The sequence below is a fragment of the Atractosteus spatula genome, chromosome 10 (genome assembly GCF_055471065.1).
Source record: "Atractosteus spatula isolate fAtrSpa1 chromosome 10, fAtrSpa1.hap1, whole genome shotgun sequence".
Taxonomy (NCBI): domain Eukaryota; kingdom Metazoa; phylum Chordata; class Actinopteri; order Semionotiformes; family Lepisosteidae; genus Atractosteus; species Atractosteus spatula.
In genome coordinates this window covers 24,610,883-24,634,054 of record NC_142715.1, presented here as the reverse complement: position 1 = coordinate 24,634,054, position 23,172 = coordinate 24,610,883, and the positions used below count along the sequence as shown (strand labels likewise).

At 52.9% G+C, this 23,172-nt stretch overlaps 1 protein-coding gene, 29 non-coding genes and 9 pseudogenes across 30 annotated transcripts in view; all 39 read left to right on the top strand.

Moving 5' to 3' along the window:
• The window catches only part of LOC148826073 (uncharacterized), a 588,722-nt gene that overhangs the window by 312,702 nt on the left and 252,848 nt on the right, over positions 1 to 23,172 (top strand). The gene's annotated exons all lie outside the window — the stretch shown is intronic.
• LOC148826156 (5S ribosomal RNA) lies at positions 498 to 616 on the top strand. Its single transcript, XR_016093442.1, has one exon. It is a non-coding gene; the product is annotated as a 5S ribosomal RNA (ribosomal RNA).
• Positions 1,073 to 1,191, top strand: LOC148826155 (5S ribosomal RNA). The gene has a single exon (XR_016093441.1). It is a non-coding gene; the product is annotated as a 5S ribosomal RNA (ribosomal RNA).
• LOC148826154 (5S ribosomal RNA) lies at positions 1,648 to 1,766 on the top strand (annotated as a pseudogene).
• Positions 2,304 to 2,422, top strand: LOC148826153 (5S ribosomal RNA). Its single transcript, XR_016093440.1, has one exon. It is a non-coding gene; the product is annotated as a 5S ribosomal RNA (ribosomal RNA).
• On the top strand, positions 2,960 to 3,078 carry LOC148826152 (5S ribosomal RNA). Its single transcript, XR_016093439.1, has one exon. It is a non-coding gene; the product is annotated as a 5S ribosomal RNA (ribosomal RNA).
• Positions 3,616 to 3,734, top strand: LOC148826151 (5S ribosomal RNA). Its single transcript, XR_016093438.1, has one exon. It is a non-coding gene; the product is annotated as a 5S ribosomal RNA (ribosomal RNA).
• LOC148826150 (5S ribosomal RNA) lies at positions 4,272 to 4,390 on the top strand. Its single transcript, XR_016093436.1, has one exon. It is a non-coding gene; the product is annotated as a 5S ribosomal RNA (ribosomal RNA).
• Positions 4,928 to 5,046, top strand: LOC148826149 (5S ribosomal RNA; annotated as a pseudogene).
• Positions 5,503 to 5,621, top strand: LOC148826148 (5S ribosomal RNA). The gene has a single exon (XR_016093435.1). It is a non-coding gene; the product is annotated as a 5S ribosomal RNA (ribosomal RNA).
• Positions 6,159 to 6,277, top strand: LOC148826147 (5S ribosomal RNA). The gene has a single exon (XR_016093434.1). It is a non-coding gene; the product is annotated as a 5S ribosomal RNA (ribosomal RNA).
• On the top strand, positions 6,815 to 6,933 carry LOC148826146 (5S ribosomal RNA). Its single transcript, XR_016093433.1, has one exon. It is a non-coding gene; the product is annotated as a 5S ribosomal RNA (ribosomal RNA).
• LOC148826145 (5S ribosomal RNA) lies at positions 7,471 to 7,589 on the top strand. The gene has a single exon (XR_016093431.1). It is a non-coding gene; the product is annotated as a 5S ribosomal RNA (ribosomal RNA).
• Positions 8,046 to 8,164, top strand: LOC148826144 (5S ribosomal RNA). Its single transcript, XR_016093430.1, has one exon. It is a non-coding gene; the product is annotated as a 5S ribosomal RNA (ribosomal RNA).
• On the top strand, positions 8,621 to 8,739 carry LOC148826143 (5S ribosomal RNA). Its single transcript, XR_016093429.1, has one exon. It is a non-coding gene; the product is annotated as a 5S ribosomal RNA (ribosomal RNA).
• On the top strand, positions 9,277 to 9,395 carry LOC148826142 (5S ribosomal RNA). Its single transcript, XR_016093428.1, has one exon. It is a non-coding gene; the product is annotated as a 5S ribosomal RNA (ribosomal RNA).
• On the top strand, positions 9,852 to 9,970 carry LOC148826141 (5S ribosomal RNA). The gene has a single exon (XR_016093427.1). It is a non-coding gene; the product is annotated as a 5S ribosomal RNA (ribosomal RNA).
• On the top strand, positions 10,427 to 10,545 carry LOC148826140 (5S ribosomal RNA). The gene has a single exon (XR_016093426.1). It is a non-coding gene; the product is annotated as a 5S ribosomal RNA (ribosomal RNA).
• On the top strand, positions 11,002 to 11,120 carry LOC148826139 (5S ribosomal RNA; annotated as a pseudogene).
• LOC148826138 (5S ribosomal RNA) lies at positions 11,566 to 11,684 on the top strand. Its single transcript, XR_016093424.1, has one exon. It is a non-coding gene; the product is annotated as a 5S ribosomal RNA (ribosomal RNA).
• Positions 12,141 to 12,259, top strand: LOC148826137 (5S ribosomal RNA). Its single transcript, XR_016093423.1, has one exon. It is a non-coding gene; the product is annotated as a 5S ribosomal RNA (ribosomal RNA).
• LOC148826136 (5S ribosomal RNA) lies at positions 12,797 to 12,915 on the top strand. Its single transcript, XR_016093422.1, has one exon. It is a non-coding gene; the product is annotated as a 5S ribosomal RNA (ribosomal RNA).
• On the top strand, positions 13,372 to 13,490 carry LOC148826135 (5S ribosomal RNA). Its single transcript, XR_016093341.1, has one exon. It is a non-coding gene; the product is annotated as a 5S ribosomal RNA (ribosomal RNA).
• On the top strand, positions 13,945 to 14,063 carry LOC148826134 (5S ribosomal RNA). The gene has a single exon (XR_016093420.1). It is a non-coding gene; the product is annotated as a 5S ribosomal RNA (ribosomal RNA).
• Positions 14,601 to 14,719, top strand: LOC148826133 (5S ribosomal RNA). The gene has a single exon (XR_016093419.1). It is a non-coding gene; the product is annotated as a 5S ribosomal RNA (ribosomal RNA).
• On the top strand, positions 15,176 to 15,294 carry LOC148826132 (5S ribosomal RNA; annotated as a pseudogene).
• Positions 15,751 to 15,869, top strand: LOC148826131 (5S ribosomal RNA). Its single transcript, XR_016093418.1, has one exon. It is a non-coding gene; the product is annotated as a 5S ribosomal RNA (ribosomal RNA).
• LOC148826130 (5S ribosomal RNA) lies at positions 16,407 to 16,525 on the top strand. The gene has a single exon (XR_016092868.1). It is a non-coding gene; the product is annotated as a 5S ribosomal RNA (ribosomal RNA).
• Positions 16,982 to 17,100, top strand: LOC148826129 (5S ribosomal RNA). The gene has a single exon (XR_016093417.1). It is a non-coding gene; the product is annotated as a 5S ribosomal RNA (ribosomal RNA).
• On the top strand, positions 17,557 to 17,675 carry LOC148826128 (5S ribosomal RNA). Its single transcript, XR_016093416.1, has one exon. It is a non-coding gene; the product is annotated as a 5S ribosomal RNA (ribosomal RNA).
• Positions 18,132 to 18,250, top strand: LOC148826127 (5S ribosomal RNA). Its single transcript, XR_016092962.1, has one exon. It is a non-coding gene; the product is annotated as a 5S ribosomal RNA (ribosomal RNA).
• LOC148826126 (5S ribosomal RNA) lies at positions 18,788 to 18,906 on the top strand. The gene has a single exon (XR_016093415.1). It is a non-coding gene; the product is annotated as a 5S ribosomal RNA (ribosomal RNA).
• Positions 19,363 to 19,481, top strand: LOC148826125 (5S ribosomal RNA; annotated as a pseudogene).
• LOC148826124 (5S ribosomal RNA) lies at positions 20,019 to 20,137 on the top strand (annotated as a pseudogene).
• Positions 20,594 to 20,712, top strand: LOC148826123 (5S ribosomal RNA). Its single transcript, XR_016093414.1, has one exon. It is a non-coding gene; the product is annotated as a 5S ribosomal RNA (ribosomal RNA).
• On the top strand, positions 21,169 to 21,287 carry LOC148826122 (5S ribosomal RNA; annotated as a pseudogene).
• Positions 21,825 to 21,943, top strand: LOC148826121 (5S ribosomal RNA; annotated as a pseudogene).
• Positions 22,481 to 22,599, top strand: LOC148826120 (5S ribosomal RNA; annotated as a pseudogene).
• LOC148826119 (5S ribosomal RNA) overlaps positions 23,137 to 23,172 on the top strand; it is a 119-nt gene continuing 83 nt past the window's right edge. Inside the window, exon 1 of the ribosomal RNA XR_016093412.1 lies at positions 23,137 to 23,172. This exon is cut by the window's right edge and continues 83 nt beyond it. This is a non-coding gene — a ribosomal RNA (5S ribosomal RNA).

The following is a 23,172-nucleotide window of genomic DNA, read 5'->3' as shown; positions in this document are numbered from 1 at the left end:
TTCCCCTGTTCACACGTGCAGTGCGGCTTGTCCGTCTGTTTATTTGTCAGCTTTGGCGAGACACGGGTGCTTGTGTATTAGCGTGAGCGTTTTTTATTCTGATCATGAACAGTTTTACAAGTCCGCAAAGGATCGAGGAAAGGTTTATCGCCAGCTGAAAAGAGACACAGCGCTTCGGCTGTGGAGACTTGTTCGGCTGGCGTTCGGGGAGTCGCGTTTTTCAGAATTGTATTGAGATCGTTTTCCACAGAGCTCAGATGTCAAAGCACAGCAGCAGCTCTCCACAGCGATCCTCTATAGCGCCCTTTCTCCCGCAGCTCCGTCCTCATTGGAAGGAAGCAAGAGTGAAAGGCTGAAGTGAAATAGAGCGGGGACGAAGGCAGTGAAGAGAGAGAACGTGGGAAGAAGAGAAAAACGCAAGGGAAAAAAAGCAGCGTCGTAAAAGAGGTGACGGAGCTGTCCTCTCTATAAGAAGGGTGCCAGCGAGCCTTGCTCTCGCTTACGGCCACACCCCCTTGAGCACGCCTGATCTCGTCTGATCTCGGAAGCTAAACAGGGATGGGCCTGGTTAGTACTTGGATGGGAGACCGCCTGGGAATACCAGGTGCTGTAAGCTTTTAAGCGCAGGAGGCGCCCTATCCCCGCTCGCTCGCTCATTCCCCTGTTCACACGTGCAGTGCGGCTTGTCCGTCTGTTTATTTGTCAGCTTTGGCGAGACACGGGTGCTTGTGTATTAGCGTGAGCGTTTTTTATTCTGATCATGAACAGTTTTACAAGTCCGCAAAGGATCGAGGAAAGGTTTATCGCCAGCTGAAAAGAGACACAGCGCTTCGGCTGTGGAGACTTGTTCGGCTGGCGTTCGGGGAGTCGCGTTTTTCAGAATTGTATTGAGATCGTTTTCCACAGAGCTCAGATGTCAAAGCACAGCAGCAGCTCTCCACAGCGATCCTCTATAGCGCCCTTTCTCCCGCAGCTCCGTCCTCATTGGAAGGAAGCAAGAAAAAAGCAGCGTCGTAAAAGAGGTGACGGAGCTGTCCTCTCTATAAGAAGGGTGCCAGCGAGCCTTGCTCTCGCTTACGGCCACACCCCCTTGAGCACGCCTGATCTCGTCTGATCTCGGAAGCTAAACAGGGATGGGCCTGGTTAGTACTTGGATGGGAGACCGCCTGGGAATACCAGGTGCTGTAAGCTTTTAAGCGCAGGAGGCGCCCTATCCCCGCTCGCTCGCTCATTCCCCTGTTCACACGTGCAGTGCGGCTTGTCCGTCTGTTTATTTGTCAGCTTTGGCGAGACACGGGTGCTTGTGTATTAGCGTGAGCGTTTTTTATTCTGATCATGAACAGTTTTACAAGTCCGCAAAGGATCGAGGAAAGGTTTATCGCCAGCTGAAAAGAGACACAGCGCTTCGGCTGTGGAGACTTGTTCGGCTGGCGTTCGGGGAGTCGCGTTTTTCAGAATTGTATTGAGATCGTTTTCCACAGAGCTCAGATGTCAAAGCACAGCAGCAGCTCTCCACAGCGATCCTCTATAGCGCCCTTTCTCCCGCAGCTCCGTCCTCATTGGAAGGAAGCAAGAAAAAAGCAGCGTCGTAAAAGAGGTGACGGAGCTGTCCTCTCTATAAGAAGGGTGCCAGCGAGCCTTGCTCTCGCTTACGGCCACACCCCCTTGAGCACGCCTGATCTCGTCTGATCTCGGAAGCTAAACAGGGATGGGCCTGGTTAGTACTTGGATGGGAGACCGCCTGGGAATACCAGGTGCTGCAAGCTTTTAAGCGCAGGAGGCGCCCTATCCCCGCTCGCTCGCTCATTCCCCTGTTCACACGTGCAGTGCGGCTTGTCCGTCTGTTTATTTGTCAGCTTTGGCGAGACACGGGTGCTTGTGTATTAGCGTGAGCGTTTTTTATTCTGATCATGAACAGTTTTACAAGTCCGCAAAGGATCGAGGAAAGGTTTATCGCCAGCTGAAAAGAGACACAGCGCTTCGGCTGTGGAGACTTGTTCGGCTGGCGTTCGGGGAGTCGCGTTTTTCAGAATTGTATTGAGATCGTTTTCCACAGAGCTCAGATGTCAAAGCACAGCAGCAGCTCTCCACAGCGATCCTCTATAGCGCCCTTTCTCCCGCAGCTCCGTCCTCATTGGAAGGAAGCAAGAGTGAAAGGCTGAAGTGAAACAGAGCGGGGACGAAGGCAGTGAAGAGAGAGAACGTGGGAAGAAGAGAAAAACGCAAGGGAAAAAAAGCAGCGTCGTAAAAGAGGTGACGGAGCTGTCCTCTCTATAAGAAGGGTGCCAGCGAGCCTTGCTCTCGCTTACGGCCACACCCCCTTGAGCACGCCTGATCTCGTCTGATCTCGGAAGCTAAACAGGGATGGGCCTGGTTAGTACTTGGATGGGAGACCGCCTGGGAATACCAGGTGCTGTAAGCTTTTAAGCGCAGGAGGCGCCCTATCCCCGCTCGCTCGCTCATTCCCCTGTTCACACGTGCAGTGCGGCTTGTCCGTCTGTTTATTTGTCAGCTTTGGCGAGACACGGGTGCTTGTGTATTAGCGTGAGCGTTTTTTATTCTGATCATGAACAGTTTTACAAGTCCGCAAAGGATCGAGGAAAGGTTTATCGCCAGCTGAAAAGAGACACAGCGCTTCGGCTGTGGAGACTTGTTCGGCTGGCGTTCGGGGAGTCGCGTTTTTCAGAATTGTATTGAGATCGTTTTCCACAGAGCTCAGATGTCAAAGCACAGCAGCAGCTCTCCACAGCGATCCTCTATAGCGCCCTTTCTCCCGCAGCTCCGTCCTCATTGGAAGGAAGCAAGAGTGAAAGGCTGAAGTGAAATAGAGCGGGGACGAAGGCAGTGAAGAGAGAGAACGTGGGAAGAAGAGAAAAACGCAAGGGAAAAAAAGCAGCGTCGTAAAAGAGGTGACGGAGCTGTCCTCTCTATAAGAAGGGTGCCAGCGAGCCTTGCTCTCGCTTACGGCCACACCCCCTTGAGCACGCCTGATCTCGTCTGATCTCGGAAGCTAAACAGGGATGGGCCTGGTTAGTACTTGGATGGGAGACCGCCTGGGAATACCAGGTGCTGTAAGCTTTTAAGCGCAGGAGGCGCCCTATCCCCGCTCGCTCGCTCATTCCCCTGTTCACACGTGCAGTGCGGCTTGTCCGTCTGTTTATTTGTCAGCTTTGGCGAGACACGGGTGCTTGTGTATTAGCGTGAGCGTTTTTTATTCTGATCATGAACAGTTTTACAAGTCCGCAAAGGATCGAGGAAAGGTTTATCGCCAGCTGAAAAGAGACACAGCGCTTCGGCTGTGGAGACTTGTTCGGCTGGCGTTCGGGGAGTCGCGTTTTTCAGAATTGTATTGAGATCGTTTTCCACAGAGCTCAGATGTCAAAGCACAGCAGCAGCTCTCCACAGCGATCCTCTATAGCGCCCTTTCTCCCGCAGCTCCGTCCTCATTGGAAGGAAGCAAGAGTGAAAGGCTGAAGTGAAATAGAGCGGGGACGAAGGCAGTGAAGAGAGAGAACGTGGGAAGAAGAGAAAAACGCAAGGGAAAAAAAGCAGCGTCGTAAAAGAGGTGACGGAGCTGTCCTCTCTATAAGAAGGGTGCCAGCGAGCCTTGCTCTCGCTTACGGCCACACCCCCTTGAGCACGCCTGATCTCGTCTGATCTCGGAAGCTAAACAGGGATGGGCCTGGTTAGTACTTGGATGGGAGACCGCCTGGGAATACCAGGTGCTGTAAGCTTTTAAGCGCAGGAGGCGCCCTATCCCCGCTCGCTCGCTCATTCCCCTGTTCACACGTGCAGTGCGGCTTGTCCGTCTGTTTATTTGTCAGCTTTGGCGAGACACGGGTGCTTGTGTATTAGCGTGAGCGTTTTTTATTCTGATCATGAACAGTTTTACAAGTCCGCAAAGGATCGAGGAAAGGTTTATCGCCAGCTGAAAAGAGACACAGCGCTTCGGCTGTGGAGACTTGTTCGGCTGGCGTTCGGGGAGTCGCGTTTTTCAGAATTGTATTGAGATCGTTTTCCACAGAGCTCAGATGTCAAAGCACAGCAGCAGCTCTCCACAGCGATCCTCTATAGCGCCCTTTCTCCCGCAGCTCCGTCCTCATTGGAAGGAAGCAAGAGTGAAAGGCTGAAGTGAAATAGAGCGGGGACGAAGGCAGTGAAGAGAGAGAACGTGGGAAGAAGAGAAAAACGCAAGGGAAAAAAAGCAGCGTCGTAAAAGAGGTGACGGAGCTGTCCTCTCTATAAGAAGGGTGCCAGCGAGCCTTGCTCTCGCTTACGGCCACACCCCCTTGAGCACGCCTGATCTCGTCTGATCTCGGAAGCTAAACAGGGATGGGCCTGGTTAGTACTTGGATGGGAGACCGCCTGGGAATACCAGGTGCTGTAAGCTTTTAAGCGCAGGAGGCGCCCTATCCCCGCTCGCTCGCTCATTCCCCTGTTCACACGTGCAGTGCGGCTTGTCCGTCTGTTTATTTGTCAGCTTTGGCGAGACACGGGTGCTTGTGTATTAGCGTGAGCGTTTTTTATTCTGATCATGAACAGTTTTACAAGTCCGCAAAGGATCGAGGAAAGGTTTATCGCCAGCTGAAAAGAGACACAGCGCTTCGGCTGTGGAGACTTGTTCGGCTGGCGTTCGGGGAGTCGCGTTTTTCAGAATTGTATTGAGATCGTTTTCCACAGAGCTCAGATGTCAAAGCACAGCAGCAGCTCTCCACAGCGATCCTCTATAGCGCCCTTTCTCCCGCAGCTCCGTCCTCATTGGAAGGAAGCAAGAGTGAAAGGCTGAAGTGAAATAGAGCGGGGACGAAGGCAGTGAAGAGAGAGAACGTGGGAAGAAGAGAAAAACGCAAGGGAAAAAAAGCAGCGTCGTAAAAGAGGTGACGGAGCTGTCCTCTCTATAAGAAGGGTGCCAGCGAGCCTTGCTCTCGCTTACCGCCACACCCCCTTGAGCACGCCTGATCTCGTCTGCTCTCGGAAGCTAAACAGGGATGGGCCTGGTTAGTACTTGGATGGGAGACCGCCTGGGAATACCAGGTGCTGTAAGCTTTTAAGCGCAGGAGGCGCCCTATCCCCGCTCGCTCGCTCATTCCCCTGTTCACACGTGCAGTGCGGCTTGTCCGTCTGTTTATTTGTCAGCTTTGGCGAGACACGGGTGGTTGTGTATTAGCGTGAGCGTTTTTTATTCTGATCATGAACAGTTTTACAAGTCCGCAAAGGATCGAGGAAAGGTTTATCGCCAGCTGAAAAGAGACACAGCGCTTCGGCTGTGGAGACTTGTTCGGCTGGCGTTCGGGGAGTCGCGTTTTTCAGAATTGTATTGAGATCGTTTTCCACAGAGCTCAGATGTCAAAGCACAGCAGCAGCTCTCCACAGCGATCCTCTATAGCGCCCTTTCTCCCGCAGCTCCGTCCTCATTGGAAGGAAGCAAGAAAAAAGCAGCGTCGTAAAAGAGGTGACGGAGCTGTCCTCTCTATAAGAAGGGTGCCAGCGAGCCTTGCTCTCGCTTACGGCCACACCCCCTTGAGCACGCCTGATCTCGTCTGATCTCGGAAGCTAAACAGGGATGGGCCTGGTTAGTACTTGGATGGGAGACCGCCTGGGAATACCAGGTGCTGTAAGCTTTTAAGCGCAGGAGGCGCCCTATCCCCGCTCGCTCGCTCATTCCCCTGTTCACACGTGCAGTGCGGCTTGTCCGTCTGTTTATTTGTCAGCTTTGGCGAGACACGGGTGCTTGTGTATTAGCGTGAGCGTTTTTTATTCTGATCATGAACAGTTTTACAAGTCCGCAAAGGATCGAGGAAAGGTTTATCGCCAGCTGAAAAGAGACACAGCGCTTCGGCTGTGGAGACTTGTTCGGCTGGCGTTCGGGGAGTCGCGTTTTTCAGAATTGTATTGAGATCGTTTTCCACAGAGCTCAGATGTCAAAGCACAGCAGCAGCTCTCCACAGCGATCCTCTATAGCGCCCTTTCTCCCGCAGCTCCGTCCTCATTGGAAGGAAGCAAGAGTGAAAGGCTGAAGTGAAATAGAGCGGGGACGAAGGCAGTGAAGAGAGAGAACGTGGGAAGAAGAGAAAAACGCAAGGGAAAAAAAGCAGCGTCGTAAAAGAGGTGACGGAGCTGTCCTCTCTATAAGAAGGGTGCCAGCGAGCCTTGCTCTCGCTTACGGCCACACCCCCTTGAGCACGCCTGATCTCGTCTGATCTCGGAAGCTAAACAGGGATGGGCCTGGTTAGTACTTGGATGGGAGACCGCCTGGGAATACCAGGTGCTGTAAGCTTTTAAGCGCAGGAGGCGCCCTATCCCCGCTCGCTCGCTCATTCCCCTGTTCACACGTGCAGTGCGGCTTGTCCGTCTGTTTATTTGTCAGCTTTGGCGAGACACGGGTGCTTGTGTATTAGCGTGAGCGTTTTTTATTCTGATCATGAACAGTTTTACAAGTCCGCAAAGGATCGAGGAAAGGTTTATCGCCAGCTGAAAAGAGACACAGCGCTTCGGCTGTGGAGACTTTTTCGGCTGGCGTTCGGGGAGTCGCGTTTTTCAGAATTGTATTGAGATCGTTTTCCACAGAGCTCAGATGTCAAAGCACAGCAGCAGCTCTCCACAGCGATCCTCTATAGCGCCCTTTCTCCCGCAGCTCCGTCCTCATTGGAAGGAAGCAAGAGTGAAAGGCTGAAGTGAAATAGAGCGGGGACGAAGGCAGTGAAGAGAGAGAACGTGGGAAGAAGAGAAAAACGCAAGGGAAAAAAAGCAGCGTCGTAAAAGAGGTGACGGAGCTGTCCTCTCTATAAGAAGGGTGCCAGCGAGCCTTGCTCTCGCTTACGGCCACACCCCCTTGAGCACGCCTGATCTCGTCTGATCTCGGAAGCTAAACAGGGATGGGCCTGGTTAGTACTTGGATGGGAGACCGCCTGGGAATACCAGGTGCTGTAAGCTTTTAAGCGCAGGAGGCGCCCTATCCCCGCTCGCTCGCTCATTCCCCTGTTCACACGTGCAGTGCGGCTTGTCCGTCTGTTTATTTGTCAGCTTTGGCGAGACACGGGTGCTTGTGTATTAGCGTGAGCGTTTTTTATTCTGATCATGAACAGTTTTACAAGTCCGCAAAGGATCGAGGAAAGGTTTATCGCCAGCTGAAAAGAGACACAGCGCTTCGGCTGTGGAGACTTGTTCGGCTGGCGTTCGGGGAGTCGCGTTTTTCAGAATTGTATTGAGATCGTTTTCCACAGAGCTCAGATGTCAAAGCACAGCAGCAGCTCTCCACAGCGATCCTCTATAGCGCCCTTTCTCCCGCAGCTCCGTCCTCATTGGAAGGAAGCAAGAGTGAAAGGCTGAAGTGAAATAGAGCGGGGACGAAGGCAGTGAAGAGAGAGAACGTGGGAAGAAGAGAAAAACGCAAGGGAAAAAAAGCAGCGTCGTAAAAGAGGTGACGGAGCTGTCCTCTCTATAAGAAGGGTGCCAGCGAGCCTTGCTCTCGCTTACGGCCACACCCCCTTGAGCACGCCTGATCTCGTCTGATCTCGGAAGCTAAACAGGGATGGGCCTGGTTAGTACTTGGATGGGAGACCGCCTGGGAATACCAGGTGCTGTAAGCTTTTAAGCGCAGGAGGCGCCCTATCCCCGCTCGCTCGCTCATTCCCCTGTTCACACGTGCAGTGCGGCTTGTCCGTCTGTTTATTTGTCAGCTTTGGCGAGACACGGGTGCTTGTGTATTAGCGTGAGCGTTTTTTATTCTGATCATGAACAGTTTTACAAGTCCGCAAAGGATCGAGGAAAGGTTTATCGCCAGCTGAAAAGAGACACAGCGCTTCGGCTGTGGAGACTTGTTCGGCTGGCGTTCGGGGAGTCGCGTTTTTCAGAATTGTATTGAGATCGTTTTCCACAGAGCTCAGATGTCAAAGCACAGCAGCAGCTCTCCACAGCGATCCTCTATAGCGCCCTTTCTCCCGCAGCTCCGTCCTCATTGGAAGGAAGCAAGAAAAAAGCAGCGTCGTAAAAGAGGTGACGGAGCTGTCCTCTCTATAAGAAGGGTGCCAGCGAGCCTTGCTCTTGCTTACGGCCACACCCCCTTGAGCACGCCTGATCTCGTCTGATCTCGGAAGCTAAACAGGGATGGGCCTGGTTAGTACTTGGATGGGAGACCGCCTGGGAATACCAGGTGCTGTAAGCTTTTAAGCGCAGGAGGCGCCCTATCCCCGCTCGCTCGCTCATTCCCCTGTTCACACGTGCAGTGCGGCTTGTCCGTCTGTTTATTTGTCAGCTTTGGCGAGACACGGGTGCTTGTGTATTAGCGTGAGCGTTTTTTATTCTGATCATGAACAGTTTTACAAGTCCGCAAAGGATCGAGGAAAGGTTTATCGCCAGCTGAAAAGAGACACAGCGCTTCGGCTGTGGAGACTTGTTCGGCTGGCGTTCGGGGAGTCGCGTTTTTCAGAATTGTATTGAGATCGTTTTCCACAGAGCTCAGATGTCAAAGCACAGCAGCAGCTCTCCACAGCGATCCTCTATAGCGCCCTTTCTCCCGCAGCTCCGTCCTCATTGGAAGGAAGCAAGAAAAAAGCAGCGTCGTAAAAGAGGTGACGGAGCTGTCCTCTCTATAAGAAGGGTGCCAGCGAGCCTTGCTCTCGCTTACGGCCACACCCCCTTGAGCACGCCTGATCTCGTCTGATCTCGGAAGCTAAACAGGGATGGGCCTGGTTAGTACTTGGATGGGAGACCGCCTGGGAATACCAGGTGCTGTAAGCTTTTAAGCGCAGGAGGCGCCCTATCCCCGCTCGCTCGCTCATTCCCCTGTTCACACGTGCAGTGCGGCTTGTCCGTCTGTTTATTTGTCAGCTTTGGCGAGACACGGGTGCTTGTGTATTAGCGTGAGCGTTTTTTATTCTGATCATGAACAGTTTTACAAGTCCGCAAAGGATCGAGGAAAGGTTTATCGCCAGCTGAAAAGAGACACAGCGCTTCGGCTGTGGAGACTTGTTCGGCTGGCGTTCGGGGAGTCGCGTTTTTCAGAATTGTATTGAGATCGTTTTCCACAGAGCTCAGATGTCAAAGCACAGCAGCAGCTCTCCACAGCGATCCTCTATAGCGCCCTTTCTCCCGCAGCTCCGTCCTCATTGGAAGGAAGCAAGAGTGAAAGGCTGAAGTGAAATAGAGCGGGGACGAAGGCAGTGAAGAGAGAGAACGTGGGAAGAAGAGAAAAACGCAAGGGAAAAAAAGCAGCGTCGTAAAAGAGGTGACGGAGCTGTCCTCTCTATAAGAAGGGTGCCAGCGAGCCTTGCTCTCGCTTACGGCCACACCCCCTTGAGCACGCCTGATCTCGTCTGATCTCGGAAGCTAAACAGGGATGGGCCTGGTTAGTACTTGGATGGGAGACCGCCTGGGAATACCAGGTGCTGTAAGCTTTTAAGCGCAGGAGGCGCCCTATCCCCGCTCGCTCGCTCATTCCCCTGTTCACACGTGCAGTGCGGCTTGTCCGTCTGTTTATTTGTCAGCTTTGGCGAGACACGGGTGCTTGTGTATTAGCGTGAGCGTTTTTTATTCTGATCATGAACAGTTTTACAAGTCCGCAAAGGATCGAGGAAAGGTTTATCGCCAGCTGAAAAGAGACACAGCGCTTCGGCTGTGGAGACTTGTTCGGCTGGCGTTCGGGGAGTCGCGTTTTTCAGAATTGTATTGAGATCGTTTTCCACAGAGCTCAGATGTCAAAGCACAGCAGCAGCTCTCCACAGCGATCCTCTATAGCGCCCTTTCTCCCGCAGCTCCGTCCTCATTGGAAGGAAGCAAGAAAAAAGCAGCGTCGTAAAAGAGGTGACGGAGCTGTCCTCTCTATAAGAAGGGTGCCAGCGAGCCTTGCTCTCGCTTACGGCCACACCCCCTTGAGCACGCCTGATCTCGTCTGATCTCGGAAGCTAAACAGGGATGGGCCTGGTTAGTACTTGGATGGGAGACCGCCTGGGAATACCAGGTGCTGTAAGCTTTTAAGCGCAGGAGGCGCCCTATCCCCGCTCGCTCGCTCATTCCCCTGTTCACACGTGCAGTGCGGCTTGTCCGTCTGTTTATTTGTCAGCTTTGGCGAGACACGGGTGCTTGTGTATTAGCGTGAGCGTTTTTTATTCTGATCATGAACAGTTTTACAAGTCCGCAAAGGATCGAGGAAAGGTTTATCGCCAGCTGAAAAGAGACACAGCGCTTCGGCTGTGGAGACTTGTTCGGCTGGCGTTCGGGGAGTCGCGTTTTTCAGAATTGTATTGAGATCGTTTTCCACAGAGCTCAGATGTCAAAGCACAGCAGCAGCTCTCCACAGCGATCCTCTATAGCGCCCTTTCTCCCGCAGCTCCGTCCTCATTGGAAGGAAGCAAGAAAAAAGCAGCGTCGTAAAAGAGGTGACGGAGCTGTCCTCTCTATAAGAAGGGTGCCAGCGAGCCTTGCTCTCGCTTACGGCCACACCCCCTTGAGCACGCCTGATCTCGTCTGATCTCGGAAGCTAAACAGGGATGGGCCTGGTTAGTACTTGGATGGGAGACCGCCTGGGAATACCAGGTGCTGTAAGCTTTTAAGCGCAGGAGGCGCCCTATCCCCGCTCGCTCGCTCATTCCCCTGTTCACACGTGCAGTGCGGCTTGTCCGTCTGTTTATTTGTCAGCTTTGGCGAGACACGGGTGCTTGTGTATTAGCGTGAGCGTTTTTTATTCTGATCATGAACAGTTTTACAAGTCCGCAAAGGATCGAGGAAAGGTTTATCGCCAGCTGAAAAGAGACACAGCGCTTCGGCTGTGGAGACTTGTTCGGCTGGCGTTCGGGGAGTCGCGTTTTTCAGAATTGTATTGAGATCGTTTTCCACAGAGCTCAGATGTCAAAGCACAGCAGCAGCTCTCCACAGCGATCCTCTATAGCGCCCTTTCTCCCGCAGCTCCGTCCTCATTGGAAGGAAGCAAGAAAAAAGCAGCGTCGTAAAAGAGGTGACGGAGCTGTCCTCTCTATAAGAAGGGTGCCAGCGAGCCTTGCTCTCGCTTACGGCCACACCCCCTTGAGCACGCCTGATCTCGTCTGATCTTGGAAGCTAAACAGGGATGGGCCTGGTTAGTACTTGGATGGGAGACCGCCTGGGAATACCAGGTGCTGTAAGCTTTTAAGCGCAGGAGGCGCCCTATCCCCGCTCGCTCGCTCATTCCCCTGTTCACACGTGCAGTGCGGCTTGTCCGTCTGTTTATTTGTCAGCTTTGGCGAGACACGGGTGCTTGTGTATTAGCGTGAGCGTTTTTTATTCTGATCATGAACAGTTTTACAAGTCCGCAAAGGATCGAGGAAAGGTTTATCGCCAGCTGAAAAGAGACACAGCGCTTCGGCTGTGGAGACTTGTTCGGCTGGCGTTCGGGGAGTCGCGTTTTTCAGAATTGTATTGAGATCGTTTTCCACAGAGCTCAGATGTCAAAGCACAGCAGCAGCTCTCCACAGCGATCCTCTATAGCGCCCTTTCTCCCGCAGCTCCGTCCTCATTGGAAAAAAGCAGCGTCGTAAAAGAGGTGACGGAGCTGTCCTCTCTATAAGAAGGGTGCCAGCGAGCCTTGCTCTTGCTTACGGCCACACCCCCTTGAGCACGCCTGATCTCGTCTGATCTCGGAAGCTAAACAGGGATGGGCCTGGTTAGTACTTGGATGGGAGACCGCCTGGGAATACCAGGTGCTGTAAGCTTTTAAGCGCAGGAGGCGCCCTATCCCCGCTCGCTCGCTCATTCCCCTGTTCACACGTGCAGTGCGGCTTGTCCGTCTGTTTATTTGTCAGCTTTGGCGAGACACGGGTGCTTGTGTATTAGCGTGAGCGTTTTTTATTCTGATCATGAACAGTTTTACAAGTCCGCAAAGGATCGAGGAAAGGTTTATCGCCAGCTGAAAAGAGACACAGCGCTTCGGCTGTGGAGACTTGTTCGGCTGGCGTTCGGGGAGTCGCGTTTTTCAGAATTGTATTGAGATCGTTTTCCACAGAGCTCAGATGTCAAAGCACAGCAGCAGCTCTCCACAGCGATCCTCTATAGCGCCCTTTCTCCCGCAGCTCCGTCCTCATTGGAAGGAAGCAAGAAAAAAGCAGCGTCGTAAAAGAGGTGACGGAGCTGTCCTCTCTATAAGAAGGGTGCCAGCGAACCTTGCTCTCGCTTACGGCCACACCCCCTTGAGCACGCCTGATCTCGTCTGATCTCGGAAGCTAAACAGGGATGGGCCTGGTTAGTACTTGGATGGGAGACCGCCTGGGAATACCAGGTGCTGTAAGCTTTTAAGCGCAGGAGGCGCCCTATCCCCGCTCGCTCGCTCATTCCCCTGTTCACACGTGCAGTGCGGCTTGTCCGTCTGTTTATTTGTCAGCTTTGGCGAGACACGGGTGCTTGTGTATTAGCGTGAGCGTTTTTTATTCTGATCATGAACAGTTTTACAAGTCCGCAAAGGATCGAGGAAAGGTTTATCGCCAGCTGAAAAGAGACACAGCGCTTCGGCTGTGGAGACTTGTTCGGCTGGCGTTCGGGGAGTCGCGTTTTTCAGAATTGTATTGAGATCGTTTTCCACAGAGCTCAGATGTCAAAGCACAGCAGCAGCTCTCCACAGCGATCCTCTATAGCGCCCTTTCTCCCGCAGCTCCGTCCTCATTGGAAGGAAGCAAGAGTGAAAGGCTGAAGTGAAATAGAGCGGGGACGAAGGCAGTGAAGAGAGAGAACGTGGGAAGAAGAGAAAAACGCAAGGGAAAAAAAGCAGCGTCGTAAAAGAGGTGACGGAGCTGTCCTCTCTATAAGAAGGGTGCCAGCGAGCCTTGCTCTCGCTTACGGCCACACCCCCTTGAGCACGCCTGATCTCGTCTGATCTCGGAAGCTAAACAGGGATGGGCCTGGTTAGTACTTGGATGGGAGACCGCCTGGGAATACCAGGTGCTGTAAGCTTTTAAGCGCAGGAGGCGCCCTATCCCCGCTCGCTCGCTCATTCCCCTGTTCACACGTGCAGTGCGGCTTGTCCGTCTGTTTATTTGTCAGCTTTGGCGAGACACGGGTGCTTGTGTATTAGCGTGAGCGTTTTTTATTCTGATCATGAACAGTTTTACAAGTCCGCAAAGGATCGAGGAAAGGTTTATCGCCAGCTGAAAAGAGACACAGCGCTTCGGCTGTGGAGACTTGTTCGGCTGGCGTTCGGGGAGTCGCGTTTTTCAGAATTGTATTGAGATCGTTTTCCACAGAGCTCAGATGTCAAAGCACAGCAGCAGCTCTCCACAGCGATCCTCTATAGCGCCCTTTCTCCCGCAGCTCCGTCCTCATTGGAAGGAAGCAAGAAAAAAGCAGCGTCGTAAAAGAGGTGACGGAGCTGTCCTCTCTATAAGAAGGGTGCCAGCGAGCCTTGCTCTCGCTTACGGCCACACCCCCTTGAGCACGCCTGATCTCGTCTGATCTCGGAAGCTAAACAGGGATGGGCCTGGTTAGTACTTGGATGGGAGACCCCCTGGGAATACCAGGTGCTGTAAGCTTTTAAGCGCAGGAGGCGCCCTATCCCCGCTCGCTCGCTCATTCCCCTGTTCACACGTGCAGTGCGGCTTGTCCGTCTGTTTATTTGTCAGCTTTGGCGAGACACGGGTGCTTGTGTATTAGCGTGAGCGTTTTTTATTCTGATCATGAACAGTTTTACAAGTCCGCAAAGGATCGAGGAAAGGTTTATCGCCAGCTGAAAAGAGACAGCGCTTCGGCTGTGGAGACTTGTTCGGCTGGCGTTCGGGGAGTCGCGTTTTTCAGAATTGTATTGAGATCGTTTTCCACAGAGCTCAGATGTCAAAGCACAGCAGCAGCTCTCCACAGCGATCCTCTATAGCGCCCTTTCTCCCGCAGCTCCGTCCTCATTGGAAGGAAGCAAGAAAAAAGCAGCGTCGTAAAAGAGGTGACGGAGCTGTCCTCTCTATAAGAAGGGTGCCAGCGAGCCTTGCTCTCGCTTACGGCCACACCCCCTTGAGCACGCCTGATCTCGTCTGATCTCGGAAGCTAAACAGGGATGGGCCTGGTTAGTACTTGGATGGGAGACCGCCTGGGAATACCAGGTGCTGTAAGCTTTTAAGCGCAGGAGGCGCCCTATCCCCGCTCGCTCGCTCATTCCCCTGTTCACACGTGCAGTGCGGCTTGTCCGTCTGTTTATTTGTCAGCTTTGGCGAGACACGGGTGCTTGTGTATTAGCGTGAGCGTTTTTTATTCTGATCATGAACAGTTTTACAAGTCCGCAAAGGATCGAGGAAAGGTTTATCGCCAGCTGAAAAGAGACACAGCGCTTCGGCTGTGGAGACTTGTTCGGCTGGCGTTCGGGGAGTCGCGTTTTTCAGAATTGTATTGAGATCGTTTTCCACAGAGCTCAGATGTCAAAGCACAGCAGCAGCTCTCCACAGCGATCCTCTATAGCGCCCTTTCTCCCGCAGCTCCGTCCTCATTGGAAGGAAGCAAGAGTGAAAGGCTGAAGTGAAATAGAGCGGGGACGAAGGCAGTGAAGAGAGAGAACGTGGGAAGAAGAGAAAAACGCAAGGGAAAAAAAGCAGCGTCGTAAAAGAGGTGACGGAGCTGTCCTCTCTATAAGAAGGGTGCCAGCGAGCCTTGCTCTCGCTTACGGCCACACCCCCTTGAGCACGCCTGATCTCGTCTGATCTCGGAAGCTAAACAGGGATGGGCCTGGTTAGTACTTGGATGGGAGACCGCCTGGGAATACCAGGTGCTGTAAGCTTTTAAGCGCAGGAGGCGCCCTATCCCCGCTCGCTCGCTCATTCCCCTGTTCACACGTGCAGTGCGGCTTGTCCGTCTGTTTATTTGTCAGCTTTGGCGAGACACGGGTGCTTGTGTATTAGCGTGAGCGTTTTTTATTCTGATCATGAACAGTTTTACAAGTCCGCAAAGGATCGAGGAAAGGTTTATCGCCAGCTGAAAAGAGACACAGCGCTTCGGCTGTGGAGACTTGTTCGGCTGGCGTTCGGGGAGTCGCGTTTTTCAGAATTGTATTGAGATCGTTTTCCACAGAGCTCAGATGTCAAAGCACAGCAGCAGCTCTCCACAGCGATCCTCTATAGCGCCCTTTCTCCCGCAGCTCCGTCCTCATTGGAAGGAAGCAAGAAAAAAGCAGCGTCGTAAAAGAGGTGACGGAGCTGTCCTCTCTATAAGAAGGGTGCCAGCGAACCTTGCTCTCGCTTACGGCCACACCCCCTTGAGCACGCCTGATCTCGTCTGCTCTCGGAAGCTAAACAGGGATGGGCCTGGTTAGTACTTGGATGGGAGACCGCCTGGGAATACCAGGTGCTGTAAGCTTTTAAGCGCAGGAGGCGCCCTATCCCCGCTCGCTCGCTCATTCCCCTGTTCACACGTGCAGTGCGGCTTGTCCGTCTGTTTATTTGTCAGCTTTGGCGAGACACGGGTGCTTGTGTATTAGCGTGAGCGTTTTTTATTCTGATCATGAACAGTTTTACAAGTCCGCAAAGGATCGAGGAAAGGTTTATCGCCAGCTGAAAAGAGACACAGCGCTTCGGCTGTGGAGACTTGTTCGGCTGGCGTTCGGGGAGTCGCGTTTTTCAGAATTGTATTGAGATCGTTTTCCACAGAGCTCAGATGTCAAAGCACAGCAGCAGCTCTCCACAGCGATCCTCTATAGCGCCCTTTCTCCCGCAGCTCCGTCCTCATTGGAAGGAAGCAAGAAAAAAGCAGCGTCGTAAAAGAGGTGACGGAGCTGTCCTCTCTATAAGAAGGGTGCCAGCGAGCCTTGCTCTCGCTTACGGCCACACCCCCTTGAGCACGCCTGATCTCGTCTGATCTCGGAAGCTAAACAGGGATGGGCCTGGTTAGTACTTGGATGGGAGACCGCCTGGGAATACCAGGTGCTGTAAGCTTTTAAGCGCAGGAGGCGCCCTATCCCCGCTCGCTCGCTCATTCCCCTGTTCACACGTGCAGTGCGGCTTGTCCGTCTGTTTATTTGTCAGCTTTGGCGAGACACGGGTGCTTGTGTATTAGCGTGAGCGTTTTTTATTCTGATCATGAACAGTTTTACAAGTCCGCAAAGGATCGAGGAAAGGTTTATCGCCAGCTGAAAAGAGACACAGCGCTTCGGCTGTGGAGACTTGTTCGGCTGGCGTTCGGGGAGTCGCGTTTTTCAGAATTGTATTGAGATCGTTTTCCACAGAGCTCAGATGTCAAAGCACAGCAGCAGCTCTCCACAGCGATCCTCTATAGCGCCCTTTCTCCCGCAGCTCCGTCCTCATTGGAAGGAAGCAAGAGTGAAAGGCTGAAGTGAAATAGAGCGGGGACGAAGGCAGTGAAGAGAGAGAACGTGGGAAGAAGAGAAAAACGCAAGGGAAAAAAAGCAGCGTCGTAAAAGAGGTGACGGAGCTGTCCTCTCTATAAGAAGGGTGCCAGCGAGCCTTGCTCTCGCTTACGGCCACACCCCCTTGAGCACCCCTGATCTCGTCTGATCTCGGAAGCTAAACAGGGATGGGCCTGGTTAGTACTTGGATGGGAGACCGCCTGGGAATACCAGGTGCTGTAAGCTTTTAAGCGCAGGAGGCGCCCTATCCCCGCTCGCTCGCTCATTCCCCTGTTCACACGTGCAGTGCGGCTTGTCCGTCTGTTTATTTGTCAGCTTTGGCGAGACACGGGTGCTTGTGTATTAGCGTGAGCGTTTTTTATTCTGATCATGAACAGTTTTACAAGTCCGCAAAGGATCGAGGAAAGGTTTATCGCCAGCTGAAAAGAGACACAGCGCTTCGGCTGTGGAGACTTGTTCGGCTGGCGTTCGGGGAGTCGCGTTTTTCAGAATTGTATTGAGATCGTTTTCCACAGAGCTCAGATGTCAAAGCACAGCAGCAGCTCTCCACAGCGATCCTCTATAGCGCCCTTTCTCCCGCAGCTCCGTCCTCATTGGAAGGAAGCAAGAAAAAAGCAGCGTCGTAAAAGAGGTGACGGAGCTGTCCTCTCTATAAGAAGGGTGCCAGCGAGCCTTGCTCTCGCTTACGGCCACACCCCCTTGAGCACGCCTGATCTCGTCTGATCTCGGAAGCTAAACAGGGATGGGCCTGGTTAGTACTTGGATGGGAGACCGCCTGGGAATACCAGGTGCTGTAAGCTTTTAAGCGCAGGAGGCGCCCTATCCCCGCTCGCTCGCTCATTCCCCTGTTCACACGTGCAGTGCGGCTTGTCCGTCTGTTTATTTGTCAGCTTTGGCGAGACACGGGTGCTTGTGTATTAGCGTGAGCGTTTTTTATTCTGATCATGAACAGTTTTACAAGTCCGCAAAGGATCGAGGAAAGGTTTATCGCCAGCTGAAAAGAGACACAGCGCTTCGGCTGTGGAGACTTGTTCGGCTGGCGTTCGGGGAGTCGCGTTTTTCAGAATTGTATTGAGATCGTTTTCCACAGAGCTCAGATGTCAAAGCACAGCAGCAGCTCTCCACAGCGATCCTCTATAGCGCCCTTTCTCCCGCAGCTCCGTCCTCATTGGAAGGAAGCAAGAAAAAAGCAGCGTCGTAAAAGAGGTGACGGAGCTGTCCTCTCTATAAGAAGGGTGCCAGCGAGCCTTGCTCTCGCTTACGGCCACACCCCCTTGAGCACGCCTGATCTCGTCTGATCTCGGAAGCTAAACAGGGATGGGCCTGGTTAGTACTTGGATGGGAGACCGCCTGGGAATACCAGGTGCTGTAAGCTTTTAAGCGCAGGAGGCGCCCTATCCCCGCTCGCTCGCTCATTCCCCTGTTCACACGTGCAGTGCGGCTTGTCCGTCTGTTTATTTGTCAGCTTTGGCGAGACACGGGTGCTTGTGTATTAGCGTGAGCGTTTTTTATTCTGATCATGAACAGTTTTACAAGTCCGCAAAGGATCGAGGAAAGGTTTATCGCCAGCTGAAAAGAGACACAGCGCTTCGGCTGTGGAGACTTGTTCGGCTGGCGTTCGGGGAGTCGCGTTTTTCAGAATTGTATTGAGATCGTTTTCCACAGAGCTCAGATGTCAAAGCACAGCAGCAGCTCTCCACAGCGATCCTCTATAGCGCCCTTTCTCCCGCAGCTCCGTCCTCATTGGAAGGAAGCAAGAAAAAAGCAGCGTCGTAAAAGAGGTGACGGAGCTGTCCTCTCTATAAGAAGGGTGCCAGCGAGCCTTGCTCTCGCTTACGGCCACACCCCCTTGAGCATGCCTGATCTCGTCTGATCTCGGAAGCTAAACAGGGATGGGCCTGGTTAGTACTTGGATGGGAGACCGCCTGGGAATACCAGGTGCTGTAAGCTTTTAAGCGCAGGAGGCGCCCTATCCCCGCTCGCTCGCTCATTCCCCTGTTCACACGTGCAGTGCGGCTTGTCCGTCTGTTTATTTGTCAGCTTTGGCGAGACACGGGTGCTTGTGTATTAGCGTGAGCGTTTTTTATTCTGATCATGAACAGTTTTACAAGTCCGCAAAGGATCGAGGAAAGGTTTATCGCCAGCTGAAAAGAGACACAGCGCTTCGGCTGTGGAGACTTGTTCGGCTGGCGTTCGGGGAGTCGCGTTTTTCAGAATTGTATTGAGATCGTTTTCCACAGAGCTCAGATGTCAAAGCACAGCAGCAGCTCTCCACAGCGATCCTCTATAGCGCCCTTTCTCCCGCAGCTCCGTCCTCATTGGAAGGAAGCAAGAGTGAAAGGCTGAAGTGAAATAGAGCGGGGACGAAGGCAGTGAAGAGAGAGAACGTGGGAAGAAGAGAAAAACGCAAGGGAAAAAAAGCAGCGTCGTAAAAGAGGTGACGGAGCTGTCCTCTCTATAAGAAGGGTGCCAGCGAGCCTTGCTCTCGCTTACGGCCACACCCCCTTGAGCACGCCTGATCTCGTCTGATCTCGGAAGCTAAACAGGGATGGGCCTGGTTAGTACTTGGATGGGAGACCGCCTGGGAATACCAGGTGCTGTAAGCTTTTAAGCGCAGGAGGCGCCCTATCCCCGCTCGCTCGCTCATTCCCCTGTTCACACGTGCAGTGCGGCTTGTCCGTCTGTTTATTTGTCAGCTTTGGCGAGACACGGGTGCTTGTGTATTAGCGTGAGCGTTTTTTATTCTGATCATGAACAGTTTTACAAGTCCGCAAAGGATCGAGGAAAGGTTTATCGCCAGCTGAAAAGAGACACAGCGCTTCGGCTGTGGAGACTTGTTCGGCTGGCGTTCGGGGAGTCGCGTTTTTCAGAATTGTATTGAGATCGTTTTCCACAGAGCTCAGATGTCAAAGCACAGCAGCAGCTCTCCACAGCGATCCTCTATAGCGCCCTTTCTCCCGCAGCTCCGTCCTCATTGGAAGGAAGCAAGAAAAAAGCAGCGTCGTAAAAGAGGTGACGGAGCTGTCCTCTCTATAAGAAGGGTGCCAGCGAGCCTTGCTCTCGCTTACGGCCACACCCCCTTGAGCACGCCTGATCTTGTCTGATCTTGGAAGCTAAACAGGGATGGGCCTGGTTAGTACTTGGATGGGAGACCGCCTGGGAATACCAGGTGCTGTAAGCTTTTAAGCGCAGGAGGCGCCCTATCCCCGCTCGCTCGCTCATTCCCCTGTTCACACGTGCAGTGCGGCTTGTCCGTCTGTTTATTTGTCAGCTTTGGCGAGACACGGGTGCTTGTGTATTAGCGTGAGCGTTTTTTATTCTGATCATGAACAGTTTTACAAGTCCGCAAAGGATCGAGGAAAGGTTTATCGCCAGCTGAAAAGAGACACAGCGCTTCGGCTGTGGAGACTTGTTCGGCTGGCGTTCGGGGAGTCGCGTTTTTCAGAATTGTATTGAGATCGTTTTCCACAGAGCTCAGATGTCAAAGCACAGCAGCAGCTCTCCACAGCGATCCTCTATAGCGCCCTTTCTCCCGCAGCTCCGTCCTCATTGGAAGGAAGCAAGAGTGAAAGGCTGAAGTGAAATAGAGCGGGGACGAAGGCAGTGAAGAGAGAGAACGTGGGAAGAAGAGAAAAACGCAAGGGAAAAAAAGCAGCGTCGTAAAAGAGGTGACGGAGCTGTCCTCTCTATAAGAAGGGTGCCAGCGAGCCTTGCTCTCGCTTACGGCCACACCCCCTTGAGCACGCCTGATCTCGTCTGATCTCGGAAGCTAAACAGGGATGGGCCTGGTTAGTCCTTGGATGGGAGACCGCCTGGGAATACCAGGTGCTGTAAGCTTTTAAGCGCAGGAGGCGCCCTATCCCCGCTCGCTTGCTCATTCCCCTGTTCACACGTGCAGTGCGGCTTGTCCGTCTGTTTATTTGTCAGCTTTGGCGAGACACGGGTGCTTGTGTATTAGCGTGAGCGTTTTTTATTCTGATCATGAACAGTTTTACAAGTCCGCAAAGGATCGAGGAAAGGTTTATCGCCAGCTGAAAAGAGACACAGCGCTTCGGCTGTGGAGACTTGTTCGGCTGGCGTTCGGGGAGTCGCGTTTTTCAGAATTGTATTGAGATCGTTTTCCACAGAGCTCAGATGTCAAAGCACAGCAGCAGCTCTCCACAGCGATCCTCTATAGCGCCCTTTCTCCCGCAGCTCCGTCCTCATTGGAAGGAAGCAAGAAAAAAGCAGCGTCGTAAAAGAGGTGACGGAGCTGTCCTCTCTATAAGAAGGGTGCCAGCGAGCCTTGCTCTCGCTTACGGCCACACCCCCTTGAGCACGCCTGATCTCGTCTGATCTCGGAAGCTAAACAGGGATGGGCCTGGTTAGTACTTGGATGGGAGACCGCCTGGGAATACCAGGTGCTGTAAGCTTTTAAGCGCAGGAGGCGCCCTATCCCCGCTCGCTCGCTCATTCCCCTGTTCACACGTGCAGTGCGGCTTGTCCGTCTGTTTATTTGTCAGCTTTGGCGAGACACGGGTGCTTGTGTATTAGCGTGAGCGTTTTTTATTCTGATCATGAACAGTTTTACAAGTCCGCAAAGGATCGAGGAAAGGTTTATCGCCAGCTGAAAAGAGACACAGCGCTTCGGCTGTGGAGACTTGTTCGGCTGGCGTTCGGGGAGTCGCGTTTTTCAGAATTGTATTGAGATCGTTTTCCACAGAGCTCAGATGTCAAAGCACAGCAGCAGCTCTCCACAGCGATCCTCTATAGCGCCCTTTCTCCCGCAGCTCCGTCCTCATTGGAAGGAAGCAAGAAAAAAGCAGCGTCGTAAAAGAGGTGACGGAGCTGTCCTCTCTATAAGAAGGGTGCCAGCGAGCCTTGCTCTCGCTTACGGCCACACCCCCTTGAGCACGCCTGATCTTGTCTGATCTCGGAAGCTAAACAGGGATGGGCCTGGTTAGTACTTGGATGGGAGACCGCCTGGGAATACCAGGTGCTGTAAGCTTTTAAGCGCAGGAGGCGCCCTATCCCCGCTCGCTCGCTCATTCCCCTGTTCACACGTGCAGTGCGGCTTGTCCGTCTGTTTATTTGTCAGCTTTGGCGAGACACGGGTGCTTGTGTATTAGCGTGAGCGTTTTTTATTCTGATCATGAACAGTTTTACAAGTCCGCAAAGGATCGAGGAAAGGTTTATCGCCAGCTGAAAAGAGACACAGCGCTTCGGCTGTGGAGACTTGTTCGGCTGGCGTTCGGGGAGTCGCGTTTTTCAGAATTGTATTGAGATCGTTTTCCACAGAGCTCAGATGTCAAAGCACAGCAGCAGCTCTCCACAGCGATCCTCTATAGCGCCCTTTCTCCCGCAGCTCCGTCCTCATTGGAAGGAAGCAAGAGTGAAAGGCTGAAGTGAAATAGAGCGGGGACGAAGGCAGTGAAGAGAGAGAACGTGGGAAGAAGAGAAAAACGCAAGGGAAAAAAAGCAGCGTCGTAAAAGAGGTGACGGAGCTGTCCTCTCTATAAGAAGGGTGCCAGCGAGCCTTGCTCTCGCTTACGGCCACACCCCCTTGAGCACGCCTGATCTCGTCTGATCTTGGAAGCTAAACAGGGATGGGCCTGGTTAGTACTTGGATGGGAGACCGCCTGGGAATACCAGGTGCTGTAAGCTTTTAAGCGCAGGAGGCGCCCTATCCCCGCTCGCTCGCTCATTCCCCTGTTCACACGTGCAGTGCGGCTTGTCCGTCTGTTTATTTGTCAGCTTTGGCGAGACACGGGTGCTTGTGTATTAGCGTGAGCGTTTTTTATTCTGATCATGAACAGTTTTACAAGTCCGCAAAGGATCGAGGAAAGGTTTATCGCCAGCTGAAAAGAGACACAGCGCTTCGGCTGTGGAGACTTGTTCGGCTGGCGTTCGGGGAGTCGCGTTTTTCAGAATTGTATTGAGATCGTTTTCCACAGAGCTCAGATGTCAAAGCACAGCAGCAGCTCTCCACAGCGATCCTCTATAGCGCCCTTTCTCCCGCAGCTCCGTCCTCATTGGAAGGAAGCAAGAGTGAAAGGCTGAAGTGAAATAGAGCGGGGACGAAGGCAGTGAAGAGAGAGAACGTGGGAAGAAGAGAAAAACGCAAGGGAAAAAAAGCAGCGTCGTAAAAGAGGTGACGGAGCTGTCCTCTCTATAAGAAGGGTGCCAGCGAGCCTTGCTCTCGCTTACGGCCACACCCCCTTGAGCACGCCTGATCTTGTCTGATCTCGGAAGCTAAACAGGGATGGGCCTGGTTAGTACTTGGATGGGAGACCGCCTGGGAATACCAGGTGCTGTAAGCTTTTAAGCGCAGGAGGCGCCCTATCCCCGCTCGCTCGCTCATTCCCCTGTTCACACGTGCAGTGCGGCTTGTCCGTCTGTTTATTTGTCAGCTTTGGCGAGACACGGGTGCTTGTGTATTAGCGTGAGCGTTTTTTATTCTGATCATGAACAGTTTTACAAGTCCGCAAAGGATCGAGGAAAGGTTTATCGCCAGCTGAAAAGAGACACAGCGCTTCGGCTGTGGAGACTTGTTCGGCTGGCGTTCGGGGAGTCGCGTTTTTCAGAATTGTATTGAGATCGTTTTCCACAGAGCTCAGATGTCAAAGCACAGCAGCAGCTCTCCACAGCGATCCTCTATAGCGCCCTTTCTCCCGCAGCTCCGTCCTCATTGGAAGGAAGCAAGAGTGAAAGGCTGAAGTGAAATAGAGCGGGGACGAAGGCAGTGAAGAGAGAGAACGTGGGAAGAAGAGAAAAACGCAAGGGAAAAAAAGCAGCGTCGTAAAAGAGGTGACGGAGCTGTCCTCTCTATAAGAAGGGTGCCAGCGAGCCTTGCTCTCGCTTACGGCCACACCCCCTTGAGCACGCCTGATCTC